Raw genomic sequence first — 21,220 nt, 5'->3', positions numbered from 1 at the left:
CCATAATTATTAGAGGGATTACTAGGATAAGGCCTAGGATTAAAGTTTCCTCTATACGCGTTGTTACCAAAATTATTCCTACCAACAAAATTCACATCCATAGATTCATTATTGTTCTCAATCAAAGTAGACAAGGGCATATCATTAGGATCAGAAGGAACACTCTTACTAGCAAATAATTTATAAGTTCATCCATCTTTCCACTCAAAACATTAATTTCTTCTATCGCATGCACCTTTTTATTAGTAGATCTTTCAGTATGCCATTGAGAATAATTAACCATAATATTTTCTAGGAGTTTAGTAGCTTCTCCTAGAGTGATTTCCATAAAAGTGCCTCTCGCGGCCGAATCTAAAAGATTTCTAGAAGCAAAATTCAATCAGGCATAAATTTTTTGTATAATCATCCACAAATTCAAACCATGAGTAGGGCAATTACGTATCATTAATTTCATCCTCTCCCAAGCTTGTGCAACATGTTCATGATCAAGTTGCTTAAAATTCATAATATCGTTTCTAAGGGAGATGATCTTAGTGGGTGGAAAATACTTAGAGATAAAAGCATCTTTGCACTTGTTCCAAGAATCAACACTATTTTTAGGCAAAGACGAAAACCAAGCTTTAGCATGGTCTCTAAGCGAAAAAGGAAATAGCTTCAACTTAACAATATCGTTGTCCACATCTTTCTTCTTTTGCATATCACACAAATCAACGAAGCTATTTAGATGGGTAGCGGCATCTTCACTAGGAAGGCCGGAAAACGGATCTTTCATGACAAGATTCAGCAAAGTGGCATTAATTTCACATGATTCAGCATTGATAAGAGGAGCAATCGGAGTGCTAATAAAATCATTGTTGTTGGTATTGGTAAAGTCACACAATTTAGTGTTATCTTGAGCCATCGTGACAAGCAAGCAATCCAACACACAAGAAAACAAAAAGGCAAGCAGGCAAAAAGAGGCAAATAGAGAAAGAGAGGGAGGATAGAGAGAGAGGGTGAATAAAACGGCAAGGGTGAAGTGGGGGAGAGGAAAACGAGAGTCAAATGGCAAATAATGTAATGCGGGAGATAAGGGTTGTGATGGGTACTTGGTATGTTGACTTTTGCGTAGACTCCCCGGCAACGGCGCTAGAAATGGCTCGTTGTCGGGAGTCAAATCTTGACTTGCGCGAACCTCCCCGGCAACAGCGCCAGAAATCTTCTTGCTACCTCTTGAGCACCGTGTTGGATTTCCTTAAAGAGGAAAGGATGATGCAGCAAAGTAGCGTTAGTATTTCCCTCAGTTTTTGAGAACCAAGGTATCAATCCAGTAGGAGGCTACACGCGAGTCCCTCGTACCTGCACAAAACAAATAACTCCTCGCAACCAACGTGATAAGGGGTTGTCAATCCCTTCACGGTTAGTTATGAGAGTGAGATCTGATAGATATGATAAGATAATATTTTTGGTATTTCTATGATAAAGATGCAAAGTAAAATAAAAGCAAAGTAAAAAAGCAAAGGAAATAACTAAGTATTGGAAGATTAATATGATGAAGATAGACCCGGGGGCCATAGGTTTCACTAGTGGCTTCTCTCAAGAGCATAAGTATTTTACGGTGGGTGAACGAATTACTATTGAGCAATTGACAGAATTGAGCATAGTTATGAGAATATCTAGGTATGATCATGTATATAGGCATCACGTCCGAGACAAGTAGACCGACTCCTGCCTGCATCTACTACTATTACTCCACTCATCGACCGCTATCCAGCATGCATCTAGAGTATTAAGTTCATGAAAACAGAGTAACGCCTTAAGCAAGATGACATGATGTAGAGGGATAAATTCATGCAATATGATAAAAAAAACCCATCTTGTTATCCTCGATGGCAACAATACAATTCATGCCTTGCTGCCCCTACTGTCACTGGGAAAGGACACCGCAAGATTGAACCCAAAGCTAAGCACTTCTCCCATTGCAAGAAATATTAATCTAGTAGGCCAAACCAAACTGATAATTCGAAGAGACTTGCAAAGATAACCAATCATACATAAAAGAATTCAGAGAAGATACAAATATTGTTCATAGATAATCTTGATCATAAACCCACAATTCATCGGTCTCAACAAACACACCGCAAAAACAAGATTCCATCGAATAGATCTCCACAAGAGAGGGGGAGAACTTTGTATTGAGATTCAAAGAGGGAGAAGAAGCCATCTAGCTACTAACTATGGACCCGAAGGTCTGAGGTAAACTACTCACACTTCATCAGAGGGGCTATGATGATGTAGAAGCCCTCCGTCATGACGGCCCTCTTCCACAAGAGAGGGGGTGGGACATTGTATTGAGATCCAAAAAGAGAGAAGAAGCCATCTAGCTAATAACTATGGACCCGGAGGTCTGAGGTAAACTACTCACACTTGATCGGAGAGGCTATGGTGTTGATGTAGAAGCCCTCTGTGATGGATGCCCCCTCCGGCGGAGCTCCGAAGCAGGCCCCAAGATGGGATCTCATGGATACAGAAGGTTGCGGCGTTGGAATTAGGTTTTTGGATCCGTTTTTGATCGTTTGGGGGTACGTAGGTATATATAAGAGGAAGGAGTACGTCGGTGGAGCAACAGGGGGCCCATGAGGGTGGAGGGCGCGCCTGGGGGGAGGGGGGGGTAGGCGCGCCCCTACCTCGTGGCTTCCTCCTTTATTTCTTGACGTAGGGTCCAAGTCTCCTGGATCATGTTCGTTCCAAAAATCACGTTCCCGAAGGTTTCATTCCGTTTGGACTCCGTTTGATATTCCTTTTCTGCGAAACTCTGAAATAGGCAAAAAATAGCAATTCTAGGCTGGGCCTCCGGTTAATAGGTTAGTCCCAGAAATAATGTAAAAGTGGATAATAAAGCCCAATAATGTCCAAAACAGTAGATAATATAGCATGGAGCAATCAAAAATTATAGATACGTTGGAGACGTATCAACGGTCATCACAGGTAATGGTCTCACTTATTGTCACTTTGGGGTTAACGGATCATAACACATAATAGGTGACTATACACTTGCAAGATAGGATCAAGAACTCACATATATTCATGAAAACATAATACATTCATATCTGAAATCATGGCACTCGGGCCCTAGTGTCAAGCATTAAGCATAGCAAAGTCATAGCAACATCAATCTCAGAACATAGTGGATACTAGGGATCAAACCCTAACAAAACTAACTCAATTACATGATAAATCTCATGCAACCCATCACCGTCTAGCAAGCCTACGATGGAATTACTCACGCACGGCGGTGAGCATCATGAAATTGTTGATGGAGGAAGGTTGATGATGACGATGGCGACGGATTCCCCTCTTTGGAGCCCCGAACGGACTCCAGATCAGCCCTCCCGACAGAGTTTAGGGCTTGGCAGCGGCGCCGTATCGTAAAACGTGATGAATCCTTCTCTCTGATTTCCCCCCCAAAAGTGAATATATGGAGTTGGAGTTGAGGTCGGTGGAGCACCAGGGGGCCCACGAGGCAGGGGGGCATGCCCAGGGGGGTAGGCGTGCCCCCACCCTCGTGCATAGGGTGTGGGCCCCCTGACGTGGGTTCTTCTTCCAGTATTTTTTATATATTTCAAAAATAATCTCCATTGATTTTCAGGTCATTCCGAGAACTTTTATTTCTGCACAAAAATAACACCATGGCAATTCTGCTGAAAACAGCGTCAGTCCGGGTTAGTTCCATTCAAATCATGCAAGTTAGAGTCCAAAACAAGGGCAAAAGTGTTTGGAAAAGTAGATACGACAGAGACGTATCACATTGCATGGAGCAAGGCGTCGCCTGGAGGTAGGTCCTCTGCCGGGGAGGCACTGTCGAGCCTCCCCCCCGGCAGAGGGCCAGTGGTCGCCGAGGGCGCGGCTAGCGTCCCCTTTGCCCCTTGGCATCGTCCTGGTTTTCGGACGCCCCAACGGTGGTCGAGGGCGACGCAAGGCAGGGCCCTCGCCTGGCAATATGAAGCAAGGCTCACGCCTGTGAAGGTCTCCGCTCATGACACTCTCACGTAATAATGAGTGGGGCTGTACACGCTCCGGAGTCTCCGAAGTGCCGCCGTTGGGCCTCGGGGGCTCCCGCCCACATCCTAGTGGTAGCACCATGCTCCGCACTGACCGTCGAACTGTCCCCCAATGACTATGCTCACAGCCAATGAAAGCACTTAGCTCCGCGCTGGTGGGAAGACAAGAAGACTAGCTAGGTGCCGAACGCGGCCATTTTCTTTTGACCTCTTTTCTGCAGCTCAGACTTGCAGCTTTTGATCTTGAATTTGAAGTTGTATTTCCATTCGCAATCATGGGGGGCATCTTTTCTTGTTTGCGTTGATTTCGTGAATTTCTGGATTCGTGTTTTGTTTGATATTTGCGTCCGCTATCCCCCCCTTCTAGAAACCTCGCGAGCGGGGGCTAGCAGCGGCGTACATGCACTACGCGCGCACCTCGCCATTACTAGCGCTCGCTTCTCGCGAGGCCCTCTCGGGTGGACTGGTGGACCCCTCAGGAAACCAAAATCCCGCGAGCTCGTGAGGGGCTCCTCTCAGAAGGAACGCACATCCGCAGCTGCCAAACCAGTTTGAAGCTCGACTAAACCAAAGTAAGTTACGACAGCAAGCCTGCAAGGGGTGCCGCGAGCACATAAAAGCGTGCTTTAAGCCTAGTCTAGGGAATAAAGTTGTAGTCTATTTACATGAGGGGCCCCCCTCCCCAAAATGCTCTTACATTGTGAGGGGCCATTCCCAAGCTTTTGCGTGCAGGTTCAAAATAAAGGAGCGCGGGCTCAGTCGGACATATCGCCCGCCTCGTCTCCCGAATCGCTTTCGGACAGGCTGCTGGTGCCGTCGGTGTTGCTGTCTTCACTGCCATCAACCACATCGCCCTCATCCGCCGCGACCACCACCGTGTCGTCATCAAAAGCAAAGGCCCTAACTAGAGCATCCACATTGTCGCCCACCCAGCGCGCTAGGTTATCCACTACTAGGAAAAGGGCTATAGCTAATATGGACATTAATGGCGCACCATATATGTGGTGCGCCACTGCTATATAGCAGTGGCGCACCGGATACAGGTGCACCATTTGTGTCCCCATTACTAATGGGGCACCACACACACGGTGCGCCATTACTAACAATTTTTTTTCCAAAACTACTAATGGCGCACCAAGGCACAGTGCTCCATTACTAGTTTTAACTAGTAATGGCGCACCACACACTCCGTGCGCCACTACTAACAATTTTTTTACTTTTTTTTTCAAAACTAGTAATGGCGCACCAAGTAATGGTGCACCACAATCAAGGTGCGCCACTACTAGCAATTTTTTTTTGCACAAATAGTAATGGCGCACCACCTAATAATGCGCCATTAGTAACCAGGGTTACTAATGGCGCATTATTAGGTGGTGCGCCATTAGTAACCTGAGACCAGCTAGATATTTTGGACAGCCACCTACCACACTTACTTTCACCACTTCATTCTCTCCACCTCCTTATCCAAGCTTGTCTCGGCTGCCTCCTCCTCCTCACCTCATTTGCACCATAGATTCACCCAAATTAAGTGGTTAAATTTCCTTTTTTTGATAGGTAAGTAAGGGAAAGCTTCTTTATGTTGTAGATCTACTTTTTTCTCCCTCCAGCAATGTGCACATGCACTTTTTATGGCCTAGATCTACGTATGTTTGTGGTGTTTCATATATTTGTGTTTGCAGGTATCAGTATTTGAAATGCGATCGTTGCCAATATTTTGCCGGAATGTTGATTCATTTCCGTTTCGGCGAGAATTTGGCACTATGCGTTCTTTTTGGTCCTATTTTTAGGCAAAGTCATGCCAAAATTTTTTGGTTCTAAAATATCGTTTTGCTCTACCCCGCAGGCGACCATGGTTTGCACGATGACCGAAGGCATCGTGAATAGGTTTTTGAGCTCCGCGAAGGCCTAGATGCTTCAAAAGAATGAGACGGAGATAAGATGTCCGTGTCGAAGATGCAAGTTGAGGAGCCTTATGGACGCAGATTCCGTACAGGTGCGGGACCACCTGCTCTTGCATGGTTTCATGGATGGCTATCGGTGGCAAGGTGATGAAGATGATTATGAAGTCGTCCATGGGGGCCAGGCAAGAAATGAGGAAGGGCAGCAAGACAACCGCGGCGAGGGCGGGCAAGAAGACGAAGAATCTCCAGGACATGATCACGAAGTAGATGCAGTATGCAGTCATCATGTAGAAGATGCCGGACATGATGATGAGGAAGATGACGGAGCAGACGAAGGGCATGATCATGTAGATGAAGATGCCGGAGCAGACAACGATGGAACATCGATGGGCTGGGTGCAGGACCCTCATATTCAAGAGCTGCTTCTCAAGCAGACGGATAACGCAAGAGCTGCCGCCTGAGAGAAAGCCAAGCTAGATCAACTGGAGATAGACGCGGTTACTCCATTGTATGAAGGATGCAGGCTCGAAGATACCCACCTTAAAGTAACGCTCATGGCTCTGGAGATGAAGGTAAAACACAAAATGACCGAAGCATGCTTCGACGAGAACATGTCATTCTGGCACGAACGTCTTCCCAAGGGGAACAAGTGCCCGACCAGTTTCGAGGAGGCGAAGAAAAAATCGTGTGTCCTCTGGATTTACCACACGTGAAATACCATGTGTGCATGAACAATTGCATCATTTATCGGGACGAGCACGCGGAGTCTACCATATGTCCGGTGTGCAGCGTCACTCGATACAAGAAGAGGAAGAAAGCTCCTCGAAAAGTGGTGTGGTACTTTCCGATCACTCCTCATCTGCAGCGGTATTTTGCGGACCCTAAGCTAGCAAAGCTCCTGCGTTGGCACGCGGATAGGGAGGAGAAGAAGGGAGAATATGACGGAAATGATCCAGAGATAAATAAAAAAGACAAGATGCTGAGTCACCCTAAGGATGCGAGCCAGTGGCAAGCGTTGAACTTCGAACACCTAGAATTTGGGGACGATCCAAGGAACATCGTGCTGGGCGCGAGCACCGATGGAGTCAATCCATTTGGCAGCCAGAGAAGCACACATAGCACCTGGCCTGTGTTTGTGTGGATGTACAACCTTCCCCCTGGTTGTGCATGAAGAGGAAGTACATTCACATGAGTATGCTAATTGAAGGGCCGAAACAACCAGGGAATGACATAAATTTGTATCTGGGGCTGCTGAAAGAGGAGCTAGACACGCTGTGGAAAACGCCAGCCAATACGTGGGACGCCGCAGAGAAAGAATATTTCCCTATGAGAGCCGCACTGCTCACGACGGTGCACGACTATCTCGGTTACGGATATGTCGCGGGGCAGGTGGTCCACGGATTTTCTGGATGCGTCAGGTGCATGGATGACACAACGCATCGCCAGCTAGATAGAGATCCTGGGTCTTTGAAAACCGTGTTCATGGGACATCGAAGGTGGCTTCGCGATGATGACCCGTGGAGAAAATGCAAGGATCTGTTCGATGGTGAAACCGAACCCCGAAGATGCTTGCGTACGAGGAGCGGCGAGGAAATAGACGAGCTGTTGAAAAATTGGAAAGAGTGCCCGGAGCCGGGAAAGAAGCGAAAGGCACCAGAGCCACTGCTGAATGTATGGAAAACAAGGTCTGTTTTCTGGGACTTGCCGTACTGGAAGATCCACCGTGTGCCTCATAGCCTTGATGTCATGCATATCACGAAGAACGTGTGTGAGAGTCTGCTTGGTACCCTGCTCAACATGCCAGAGAGGACCAAACACTACAAAAAAAATACACTTCCGTGATGATACGTGTTTGTCACAGTAGGTCGCGTTTTTTGTCATGCATGTACATCCATGACAAATTTATGATAGAATCAAGATAGTCATACCTGTGCTGTCGTAGAAGTGTTCCATGACATTACCAAAATTATCATCACGGAAGTGTCCACTTCCATGACGATAAATCACGCGTCACAGAAGTGCTTTCGTCAAGGGTGACCGACACGTGGCATCCACCGTAACCGAACGCCGTTAAGCTATCGGGTCGGGTTTTGGATCCGATAACCCGTTAACAGCCCCGACCAATGGGGATTTTCCAAGTGTAAAATCATCATTGGCTGGAGGAGACACATGTCAGGTCCGCGTTGGCACAGGTGTCACTCATCCAATGGGCGAGACGCGCCTATGATATGTTGACACGTGGACCGGCCCATCAAGTTTAAATGGGCTGGCCCAACTGAAGGCCCACAAGATTTTGTGGACCATAATGGGCCGGCCCAGCTAAAGGCCCACAAGATTTTGCGGACCATAATGGGCTAGCCCAGCTAAAGGCCCACAAGATTTTGCGGGCCATAATGGGCTGGCCCAGGTAAAGGCCCACAAGATTTTTGTGTGCCATAATGGGCCTGCCCAGGTAAAGGCCCACAAGATTCTTGTGGATCATAATGACGATACTACGTTTCCTTTCCAGACGATCAGTAGTGCTGCCTGGTTGGGGCGATCAGGGACTTTGTTGCATTTGGGGTTGTTCTTTATTTTGGTTCTGTAGTCGTACCTTGATTGTATCTGGATGTATGTAATGTTATATTTATGCATTGTGTGACGCGGCGAGTGTAAGCCAACTATGTACTCCTTTTCCTTATTCATTACATGGGTTGTGTGAAGATTACCCCACTTGCGACATTGCTTACAATGCGGTTATGCCTCTAAGTCGTGCTTCGACACGTGGGAGATATAGCCGCATCATGGGTATTACAAGCTTTTGGGCCCACTTGCTAAAGGCCCACTTAGTAATTCAGCCTGATATTAGTTTTGGCCTGTTAAGGGCCCGTTTAAGATTTTGGCCCTATATTAATTTCGGCCTGTTAAAAGCCCGTCATATAGTTGGGCCTAACTACGACCCGATTTGCATCCAGCCTGCTCGCAGCTGATATCTGATTGGGCCAAACAAGGATCGAGACAATTTTGGCTTGTTAAAAGCCCGTGATTTGATTCACACAATCATGGGCCTGGGTTCATTTCGGGCTGCTGCCGGCCCGTGAGCTGTTCGGCACGTTTCAGGCCCAACCTACATCGTGATTGCATGACACCCCGATTATGTACCGTAATTTTACGGTTTGGCCGGTTTACTACGAAGACAGGATATATATACAGCAAAATAACTGTAGCATCGTGAATAAGAAAAAACCTAGACTATACAATAAAGAAATTACGCCATATTACACCCACTCGGCATCAAAGTTTGCCACTATGATAATAAAGCACAAGAAGACAGCAGATTACATACACTGGGCATCAAAGATCGCCACCAGTGCAAATAAACATGCCGACAAAATAATATACAAAACCAACAGCACTTCAATAGAGTTCAAGAAAGGTTAGCCCTGCTGGGAGCTGCAGCGCAAGCAGCTGAGCAAGATGATGAGACTGCGCTTGTTCAACACTTATATCTTCCTCACTCTGAAAGATAAACAAGCAGACAAATGACAGGTTTTGCACATAAAAGTATCAGTGCTGACAATTCATCATATTTATTACTGACGAATAAAGTGACACAGTTTAAAATTGCATTAACACTATATGGTATTGTTCAGGTCAAGACATGGCAGGAAATGACATTGTGAAGGAGTTGGCAGCTTCACGACACCACTGGATTACAGATCGAGAACTCATAAGTATCAATGGTTAGTGTGCTGTCAATTTATACCATTTTAGATTGGTAAATAAAGAGACGGCTTAAATAATAGTAGAATGATATGACATTGTTCATAGTTAAGACATTGCAGAATATGACATTGTGTTGTAGTGGGTAGGTTCACCACACCACTGGATTACGGATGAAGAACAAAAGCATACATGCAGTGCAAAAGAAGATCACTTGCTCTATATAGTTTAATTTACATGGTATGAAGAAGGAACTTGGTTGTACAACTGAAAACTTAAATTGAGAAAGGACAAACTTTTGTTTATGAACTACATAATAAACTTTAAACAAGAAATTTGATGCAAACACCAAAAATAAACAACTGTTGCAGTCATGCCTAACAAAATATATACAACAAAGTTTGAAGACTTGAGATGGACAAACTTACATTATTGGTGAAGAAAGGCTCTATAAAGGCCTTGTCCATGCTGATGGGGGGGGCAATTCAAGAAGTTTACCACAAAATCTTCTTCAAAAGCATTGCCTTTATTCTACATTTTGTTAAGAGTAAATATAGATGTGATAATATACGAAAAAATAGAGAATATTTAAGATAAGATGAAGAGTGATGCTACATAACCAAGTAGCTATAAATGTAAGTGCAACGATACAGGCAAAAGGTACAGCCAAGAGCAATGCACAGCTAAACTTCTTCAGTACCAACCTTATGGTAAGAGTAAATATAGATCTGATGTGTAGAAAATGGAGGGCAAAGGAAAATAAGCTGCAGAGTGATGGTACATGAACACCTACCTGTCATTATAAGTACATTGATAAAGGACAACATGCACTTACAAGAACAATGCAGAGCTAAAAAACATTGGCATTGGATATATTCTACACTAATGTAACCGTTCATACAGATCAGATAATTTGGAGCGAACAATTGATAAGCAAGCTAGCATGCATACTGCTGTCACATAATGAACCAGGTATGTATGCAAGTATAGTGATACAGGACAACATGTACTAACAAGAGCAAAGCAGCGGGCAGCATATTTGCGATATCCTGTCGTTCTTGTCAAACCGGAATTCTTCTTCGAGTAGATTTCCTGCAAAAAAGATCCGTAAGGCACATGCGGAAAAGTAGAAGTTCAAATTGTCATGTGATTTCATAGACAATACTTCATCCTGGGAACAAGACCAGTGCATAACAAGGTTTTTCCATTCAATTCTTCCAAATTTAGCACATGAGACTTCACCGGAAATTCGTTTATAGACTTGCCATCAAAGTGCGATTTCCTCAGGTAACACCGATACTGCCGCAATGCTTCCTTGAAAAGCGCAAGCAAGCTTTGCTCGTCATGACTATCCAGATTGACCCTCGCCTAGTTACAACAATGTAATGTAAATCATTGATGTGTTCAATCAGCAGAAAACAGGAAAATAATAACCATGAATAATAGCACTTACACGTAAGTTGGACAGGAAGATGTGAAATGGTGTTTTCTTCACAATAATCTTCCCATGATGGGAATATATGCACGTAGTCCCTAACAACATTGAAAGAATTGTCTTTTAAACTGGGAATAAATGGAATGGGGTTCCAATCTAAAGGAATTGGCCGTCTCTGCAGTTGGGATAGGTCTTCGGCCGGTGGACTTGCTCTACTTTTTGCTGGAGTGGGATTTTTCTATGGTACAGCTGGTGCTATGGCAAATGAAATCGGTATACCTTTTGCTGGAGTGCAGGTCCTGTGTGGTGGGGCTAGTGGTGTGGCCAGTGAAGTATGGGTATAGTCTGCTGGAGTCGGTCCTACGTTTTGCGTTACTGGTTGTACATCCAATATAAGTGGGGTGCTGTCTGATTTCTCCGGCACCACCACGTTTTTCAAGGACTTTGCTGGTGCTCCTTCAGGTTCGGCAATCACCCTCTTCCTTTTTGATGTCTGATGCACAAGAAAAACATTTGAGTGGAAAAACATGGTATGATGACAGATGGAATATGTATTGATAATGGATGGGCATGGCATCTCGACATATATGGTGAGTAAACTAAGCAGATGGCGGTGCAACAAAGTAGAAGAAATGCAAGACAACATATGCAAGATACCCGCAATCAATAAAACATTGCCAAATTAGAACATGCACCTTGATGGGTGAACAGGACAGGCCATCTGCCTTTGACTCCTCGAGGTTAGAATAGTCATTAGGATCATATTCTGAACAAGAATCAACAGGTGGGGAGCGTATGAGTTTCATTGCATCCAGAATGACACTCAATGCCTTGGTGCCAATTTTGTAAGTCATTGCAGTGTTTAGCTTCAAGAGTGGACTGATGCTAGTGCGACACGAAGCAGCTACACAGATCATAGTGTAGATATAACGAGAAAACCTTAAGCATCAGAGTAAAATCAGCAAAGTGGAACTTGCTGGAATATATGTGCTAGTATTGCCGGTATGACTAGAAAGGCTTCGGATACCAGATCTCTTCAAGTGAAGGTGTGGTACTGTTAATATCAGTGTAACTCTCAAAGGCGACACAGCTCCCCGCATTTCCTTGCTATTCTTATAGGATTCAAGTGGGCAGGCCACTACAAATCCTATTCCTATGTTTACAAGATCCTACGAATGAAAGAGGCTCAAAGTGTCCATCACAACCGACCATATAGACCTCTACACTATAAATGTCCCTGCTCATCTTCAGTACAAGGAACATACTGTACTACTATCATACTCCCTCTGTTTCGAAATATAAGTCTTGGTAGAGATTTCCACTATGGATCACATGCAGATGTATCCAGATACATTTTAGAGTGTAGATTCACTCATTTTGCTCCATATGTAGTCCATGGTGGAGTCTATACAAAGACTTGTATTTAGGAATGGAGAGAGTACATATTAAAGAAGAACGGAAGAGGAACATGGTAAAGAAGAGCAAGCAGATTTTGGATAATAAAATGTTGGTTGCGCAGTGCCCACACATGATGAATCAGAGCGCATTGAGAATGCAACTCCCAGCTGTCTCTCGACCATTTCAGGCGGTTGGATGAAGATCCTACGTCTCCTAACCCTTCTTCTTCCTCGTCTCTGATTCTTCCCATATAGAACACCGCACGGGCCGCTGGCCGGACCACCGGCCCCCACCGCCTGTGTTCCTCCGCCCCCCCCCCCCCCCCCCCACCCCCCCCCCGCCTCGAGTTTTCTTTGTTTGGCGAGGCCCCACAACCACCCGAGCCCCTTCGATCGCACCGGCGAACCCCGGCGAGCTCTGAAAAATTGACCGACCCAATTTTGAAATTTAGTCTACTATGATTTAACTAGTGTGGAATATAAAGGAGAAAACCATAAGCATTGGGAGTATAGTGTTGAGCGTGCCATGGCAGATCTGAAGGTGCAAACCGGACAAAGGCAACTTCGCAACCAAGACAAGAAATCAGAGTAAAGCAGTGGCGATCTATTTTCTTGCTGCGATAAATAAGTTGAGCAGATACGAAAGAGTACCGCCTCTGGTGCGGCGCCGTGTATGCATCTGCTGAGAATTTGACTGTGCTGTGGTAGCGATGGTTGTTGGCGGCGTGGAAGCGGATCTAGGAGGGTAGACGGTGGCGGCAGGGCGCGGTGGACGAGACGGTCGTAGGAGCGGCGCTGACAAGGTGGACGATGGCGAGGATGAAGCGAGAGGACGGGATGCAAGGATCCCGGTCCAAAGCCGTGGATGAGAGAGGTCGATCTCTTGTAATGGACGACGGCGTCAGGGTATCAGCTCCGGCATGGTGGAGGAGGACGGCGATGGATGGGGCGGTGGACGGCGGCGGACGGAGGAGGGTAGGGTGGAGAGGGTGTTTTGGCGCCCACGGAGTACGAATGGGGAAAAGGGAGGTAGAGAGGAAGGGGGGAACCATGTATTCAGGGCGCGCTTGTCTCAAATGCGAGGAAATTTACAAACTTAGCCCCCTTTTCAAATTTCTACTACATCACAGCAACATTAGTCGGTTGGGGATAGGACGGTAATCTCGCATACACCGAATATTTGCCGACGAGAGTTTGTTTTTGGCGCCCACCGTGTATGAATATGAATCGGGGAGGGAGTCGATTTCGGCCGAGGACACACTGTGTTTTGGCGCCCACCATGTATGAATCTGGGTGAGAGGCGGTTACGTCACGTTTGGGTGAAATTACAAACCTACCCATATCGAAACCTATAGAAATCCAGCAGATAGGCTTTGCGTGGCAGGGATAGGCAGTAGTGATTTCCATCTCGCAGATTTTGGTTTTGGGCGGTTACTGCGACTTTCCCCGCTTCATTCAAATTTTGCGGAGTGCACGTTTACTGTGCCAACTCAATTCGAATCCCGTTTGTATTCTTTTTTTTCCGAGCGGGATCCATTTTCAATTGGTATTACATTCTATATACATCATTTTTTATATATACTTTCAAAAGCACAACAAAGAATTCTGCTCCTTTATATGTATAATATCATTTACAAATACAACGATCTCGAAATCTTAAGGTTGAATTCGAAAAATTTAACCAAATTATGTTCTACTAAAATGTATGGATCAGTAATATTTACATATTAAATAACATAGATGTGTGTGAATTCATATGAGTATGCATGTTTGATAGATCAATTTTGGTTCGAGTATGTATTACATGTATCATCATCTCGAATTCAAATATTTGAATCCCTTTTTTGTTCACTCCTTTCACGCCCATCTCTCTCGCATGCATGCTCCTTCAGGTAGCTATCACTCTCTTTTTCTCCAGCTCACCCGCACGCTCACTTCATGTTTCTCCTATCCTCGCAAACATGGTCTCTCGACATCTCCCTTGAGAAGTGTCACACTCTCCCTATCATTATACATTACACGGTTTTCATTATCTCTCACGTCTCTACTGTTCTCTGGTATCACTCGGTACCTAAGCTTTCTTTTTCACCGCCACACATAGTCTCCACTCGTCTTTCACTTTGTCTTTCTCTCTATGGGATTCTCTCACACACCCTATATGTCTCTACATATGACTCATACCACTAAAATTACTCTCTCTCTCTCCTGTAGACACAACATTTGTTGTGGTCTCCTTTTTGTCTCCATCCCAGACTGACATTATTCATTTCTTTACCGATCAGACAACCCCGACTACCGTCTCCTCTCTCTCTCACAGACACACACACACAACTCCTGCTTCCACTCCCCTTCCCGACTACCATCTCTCTCTCACACACACACATTCTAAACTCTCGCTTTCGCACCCCGACTCGTATTTCTCTCACAAACATTTATCGACTACCTAGCCTCTAGATAGGTTTATACACCCACACACTCGTGCTTCCACCATCGCATACATGTCTCTCTCCTGCTCCTTGTATCTATGTAGATTTTTCTTCCCTTCTTGAGACACGCCCTCTCGATCATGCACACACACACTATCGCCTCATTTTAAGCTGATACCTATCGCACACACACTCCTTGTGTCTTTGTCACACATGCACTCCGTCCTCGTCCACTCTCACTCTCTCTCACACACACATGGGCTTTTTGCAACAACTAGCAAGATGCCCATGCGTTGCACGGAACATCAAGATGCATTTGTATGAGTAGTTTATCTTGTGGGGGAAAAGGATGATCGAGGGAAGGCCTTATTTGCAAATGTGGAGAGGGGTGTGGGTATCTTTTTGCAAAATTGCCATAGTTTCCTTCGTATCTGTCAGATATAGATCGGATGGCCTATATTGCAGGATGCCAGGCACATGATCATCACCGACAATGCTTTTTATAAGAGTAGGGATAAAAAATAGAGTTGGTGATGATGGTGGGCCTACCATCCTGCAATGTAGGTCGTCCGATTTATATCTGACGGATAAGAAGGAAAATATGGCAATTTAGCCTCACTCTTCACCACATTTGCAGATAAGGCCTTCCCTCGTTCATCCTTTTCTCCCACAAGATCTTGATGTTCCGTGCAACGCACGGGCATCTTGCTAGTAAGAGTAGAAATTAGACATATACCACTTCTCGAATCTTGAAACCAACAACATTCCTCCCTTATCTCATCAAAACCGCCAAAGGAATATATTTTGAGTGAAACATAACTTATTTTTAGTGATATACGTATTTCAAAACTAGACTTTTTTCTATCAAATTGGTGAATATGTATTAATCTACTTTGATCGTGTGGCAACGCATTGGCACATTGCTAGTAGTTATTATAATTTTTTGGACACCAGACAAACGGTGGAGTACATATACGAAGAGAAGAGGCGCGCGCACGTAGTCGGCCTCTCGCTGTCTCGCACACATGAGTGTTACGTAAAGGCGACGTTAACAAATAAACCCTAAAACCCTAGGTGCACGATTGCTGCATTCGCGGGTATCGGGTACGTGGTGGAGCACCTTTGTAGGAATAGTCAACTCGCGTGATAATTTGATCCGTAGGAGTTGATGGTCGGGACCACAGGTGAACGACTTAGCGCGGTGGCTTGCCAGTTGCCACAGATCGAGTAGCCACGTTTAAAATATCGTTTTTAGCGGGGTTAAGAGTTCCGATTTTCAATGGCGCGTTATAAGTAGTAAGTAGTTTTTAGAACGATTGGTATGGAGCAAAAATGGAATTCATAGTACTACGTACCTCCTTGGCGTATGGTTGTATGGTTTTTTTTGCGATGGAGGTTGTATGGGTTTATGTTGCGAGATGTTGAACCTGGTAGTTCTAGGACAAATACTATGGTTTAGATTTAGATGCTGGTTTTCAGTAATGAAAATCGGAAGGAAAAACTACTACCTCCATTCTGGTTTACTAGTCCCCATCGTACTTTGGGTCAAAGTTTGTCCACGGATTTTACTTGTAAAATGTGAATGGAAAACGAGATGCATGCATGAACACTAGTTACTCTAACCCCCTCTCTTCTTTAATTCTTTGCCACATCAGCATGTTTGCTATTCCCGTGTGCATGATACCAGCTAAGATACCACCATTATGGCTAGCCTTAATCATCGCATGCAATAATTTAGTGCACCTTGAAATATGAACATGTGTGGGGCGTGTATGTTTTTAATGACTTGAGACTATACCTAGCCTGGCATGCACGATGACTTATTATGCACCGTTCCCCATACCTGCAGGAAGCCCGTTCGTCTCCAAATCTTTTCCTCTCCATGTGTGGAAACAATATGCCTGCCAAACTCTCCTTCTCCCTCCGGCGGTCCCACCACTCCACCCCGTGTGAAAAAATCTGCATGCATGACTCTCCTCCCCCACGGTCGTCCAATCCGTTGTGACCCGCAATATTTCCACCCCTTCGCTCCCCCGTAATTTACTCCAACAAATATGCCCACGTAGCTGTTACTTAACTGTAGGTGCATTGGGCCACTGACATATGGGCCGAACAGGGGTCTCGCCCACATGTCAGTGACGCAACTGGACCTGCAGTTAAGTCACTGCAGCTCAGTCCATATCTTACATAGGTGTGCCATTGTTCGCTATAAATACTGTGCCTCCCACGGCATCGCTATCTCCTCCCCCTCACGTTCACGTTCATCGCTATCTCCTCCCCCTCCCTCTCACGTCGACCACCATGGCATTGCCCCTCCCAAGCCCTAGGAGCCCCTCGCTGCACCGCGCGGACGGTCACACGTCGCCGTTCCATTCCTCGCCGCCACTAGTTGAGGAGGACGCGTCGGTGTTCTGCTCCTCGCCGCTACGCGACGCGTCGCCATTCCGTTCCTCGCCGCCCCTAGTCGAGGATGACGCATCGGCGTTCCGCTCCTCGCAGCGACGCGACGCGTCACTATTCCGTTCCTCGCCGCCACTAGTCGAGGAGGACGCGTCGGCGTTCCGCTCCTCGCCGCGACGCGTCGACGTTCCCAGTCTCGCCAGCACGCGCGCCGGAGGACGCGTCGGCTCCCCGCTACAAGGAGAACGCCGCACCGCCCGCCGAGCCCCCCAGCCTTGAGGAGCTTTGGAAAGAAATGGATGTCGCCTTGTGGGAGGCTTTGCCTCCAGCAGAGCGCGCCAAAATAGAGGCGGAGAAGAAGGCCGAGGAAGAGAAGCGCACCACGGAACAAGCTGCCTGGGAGGCCCATGTCGCGTTCGAGAGAGTCAGGCGATTGGCTCTTTGGCAGAAGGCTCGTGCGAGGGCCGTGAGGGTGGCGGAGGACGCCCGTGCCGACGCCCTGAGTGCAATCGGGCCCCAGCGCCTCATCTACGCTTGGCGGTACATGGACCGGGTGCACGCTTCCAGCGAGGAGGAGTACCTATTGGCGCCAGATCACCACACTAGTGTGATCGCGCTCGCCCGCTGGCAAGCCGCCAATCAGCACCTCGCAAGGTGCGAGGCTGAGGAAGAGGCATTGTGTCGACGCGCTGGGAAACGGCCGCGCACCAGGGCACTCGTGGCGCGCCGCAAGCGCTCCTGCGAGCGCCGTGGCTTTTAGGAGGAGTATAATTTTTGTTTCGTAAGGCGATCTCATTAGTTTTGGGACGCAAATGATAAATCCCGAACGTTCAGGAATTTTTAGCGTCCTTAATTAAGTATGTAAAAGGGAAAGTTTGGAAACCTTGTGTATTCGTACGCATTTTGCAAGTACGTGCATATAGCACAAACTTTACTATATACTAACGCACTACACGTCTCTCTCGATATATGCTTGCAGACTGTGCTACTCCCTCCGTCCAGGTCAATAAGTCATCTTTGGTTGTGCACCGTGACCAAAAACGAGGGAAGACTTATACACCTAGACGGAGGGAGTACTACTATTACTTATGTACGTGCAAATGCACGTTTTAACATTACGATGCGGTTTTTGTAAAAGTAGAAAAACAACACTAGTCAAGCTTGTGATTATTTGGTTTTCGTAAGATGACTTACACACCTAGACGGAGGGACTACAATGGTGAGGAATAAACCAGTTAAATCTTTGGTCAAAATTTAGCACAAATTACAATGGTGAGGAATAAACCAGGACGGAGTAGTAGTTTAGAAGCCCAAATAAATGAGTGAGGCGCCTTGTGGGAAAAGTTGGGGAAGCCGCCAAAAGAACTGGCCCTAGGAGTAGTAGCTAGGGATCGAGTGTGCGAAATGAACCAGAGAAAGTAAACACAGAGAGATGAAATGCAAAAAACGTTGGGGATCGTTGCAGAAATTAAAAATTTTCTACGCATCACCAAGATCAATCTATGGAGTAACTAGCAACGAGAGAGAAGGGAGTGCATCTTCATACCCTTGAAGATCGTGAGTCGGAAGCGTTGCAAGAACGCGGTTGGAGGAGTCGTACACGTAGCGATTCAGATCGCGGCCGAATCCGATCTAAGCACCGAACAACGGCGCCTCCGCGTTCAACACACGTGCAGCCCGCTGACGTCTCCCGCGCCTTGATCCAACAAGGAGGAGGGAGAGGTTGAGGAAGAAGGCTCCAATAGCAGCACGACGGCGTGGTGGTGATGGAGTGGCGGTTCTCCGGCAGGGCTTCGCCAAGCTCACGCGGAGGAGGAGAGGTGTTGGGGAGGGGAGGGGCTGCGCCTTGGACGTGGTACTGCAGCCCTCCCCTCGCCCCTCTATTTATAGGGACAAGGGGGAAGTGGGCCGGCCCCTCTAGATGAGATCTAGAGGGGGGCAAGGGGGAGGGGGCTTGCCCCCCAAGCAAGGGTGGCGCCCCCCTTTAGGGTTCCCCCCAAACCTTAGGCACATGGGCCCTAGGGTGGGATGGCGCCCAGTGCACTAGGGGCAGGTTCCCTTCCACCTACAGCCCATAAGGCCCTCCGGGGTAGGTGGACCCTCCTGGTGGACCCCCGGAACCCCTCCGGTGGTCCCAGTACAATACCGGCATACCCCGAATATTTTCGGTGACCGTGTGATGACTTCCCATATATAAATCTTTACCTCCGGATTATTCCGGAACTCCTCGTGACGTCTGGTATCTCATCCGGGACTCCGAATAACATTCGGTAATCACATACAAATCTTCCTAATAACCTTAGCATCATCGAACCTTAAGTGTGTAGACCCTACGGGTTCTGGAACCATGCAGACATGACCGAGACAACTCTCCGGCCAATAACCAACAACGGGATCTGGATACCCATGTTGGCTCCCACATGTTCCATGATGATCTCATCGGATGAACCACGATGTCGAGGATTCAAGCAATCCCGTATGCAATTCCCTTTGTCAATCGGTACGTTACTTGCCCGAGATTTGATCGTCGGTATCCCAATACCTCGTTCAATCTCGTTACCGGCAAGTCACTTTACTCATTCCGTAACACATCATCCCATGACCAACCTTTTAGTCACATTGAGCTCATTACGATGATGTCTTACCGAGTGGGCCCAGAGATACCTCTCCGTCATACGGAGTGACAAATCCCAGTCTCGATTCGTGCCAACCCAACAGACACTTTCGGAGATACCCGTAGTGCACCTTTATAGCCACCCAGTTACGTTGTGACATTCGGCACACCCAAAGTATTCCTACAGTATCCGGGAGTTTCACAATCTCATGGTCTAAGGAAAAGATACTTGACATTAGAAAAGTTCTAGCAGACGAACTACACGATCTTGTGCTATGCTTAGGATTGGGTCTTGTCCATCACATCTTTCCCTTAATGATGTCATTCCGTTATCAATGACATCCAATGTCCATAGTCAGGAAACCATGACCATCTGTTGATCAACGAGCTAGTCAACTATAGGCTCACTAGGGACATGTTGTGGTCTATGTATTCACACATGTATCACGATTTCCGGATAGTACAATTATAGCATGAACAATAGACAATTATCATGAACAAGGAAATATAATAATAACCATTTTATTATTGCCTCTAGGGCATATTTCCAACAGTCTCCCACTTGCACTAGAGTCAATAATCTAGTTACATTGTGATGAATCGAACACCCATAGAGTTCTGGTGTTGATCATGTTTTGCTCGAGGAAGAGGTTTAGTCAACGGATTTGCGACATTCAGGTCCGTATGCACTTTACAAATATCTATGTCTCCATTTTGAACATTTTCATGAATGGAGTTGAAGCGACGCTTGATATGCCTGGTCTTCCTGTGAAACCTGGGCTCCTTGGCAAGGCAATAGCTCCAGTGTTGTCACAGAAGAGAGTCATCGGGCCGACGCATTGGGAATAACTCCTAGGTCGGTAATGAACTCCTTCATCCAGATTGCTTCTTGTGCTGCCTCCGAGGCTGCCATGTACTCGGCTTCACATGTAGATCCCGCCACGACGCTTTGCTTGCAACTACACCAGCTGACTGCCCCACCATTCAAAATATACACGTATCCGGTTTGTGACTTGGAGTCATCTAGATCTGTGTCGAAGCTAGCATCGACGTAACCCTTTACGACGAGCTCTTAGTCACCTCCATAAACGCGAAACATATCCTTAGTCCTTTTCAGGTACTTTAGGATATTCTTGACCGCTGTCCAATGTTCCATGCCGGGTACTTTGGTACCTTCCTACCAAACTTACGGCAAGGTTTACATCAGGTCTGGTACACAACATGGCATACATAATAGACCCTATGGCCGAGGCATAGGGGACGACACTCATCTTTTCTCTATCTTCTGCCGTGGTCGGGCATTGA

The sequence above is a fragment of the Triticum urartu genome, chromosome 2 (genome assembly GCF_003073215.2).
Source record: "Triticum urartu cultivar G1812 chromosome 2, Tu2.1, whole genome shotgun sequence".
Taxonomy (NCBI): domain Eukaryota; kingdom Viridiplantae; phylum Streptophyta; class Magnoliopsida; order Poales; family Poaceae; genus Triticum; species Triticum urartu.
This window is presented reverse-complemented; position numbering follows the sequence as displayed.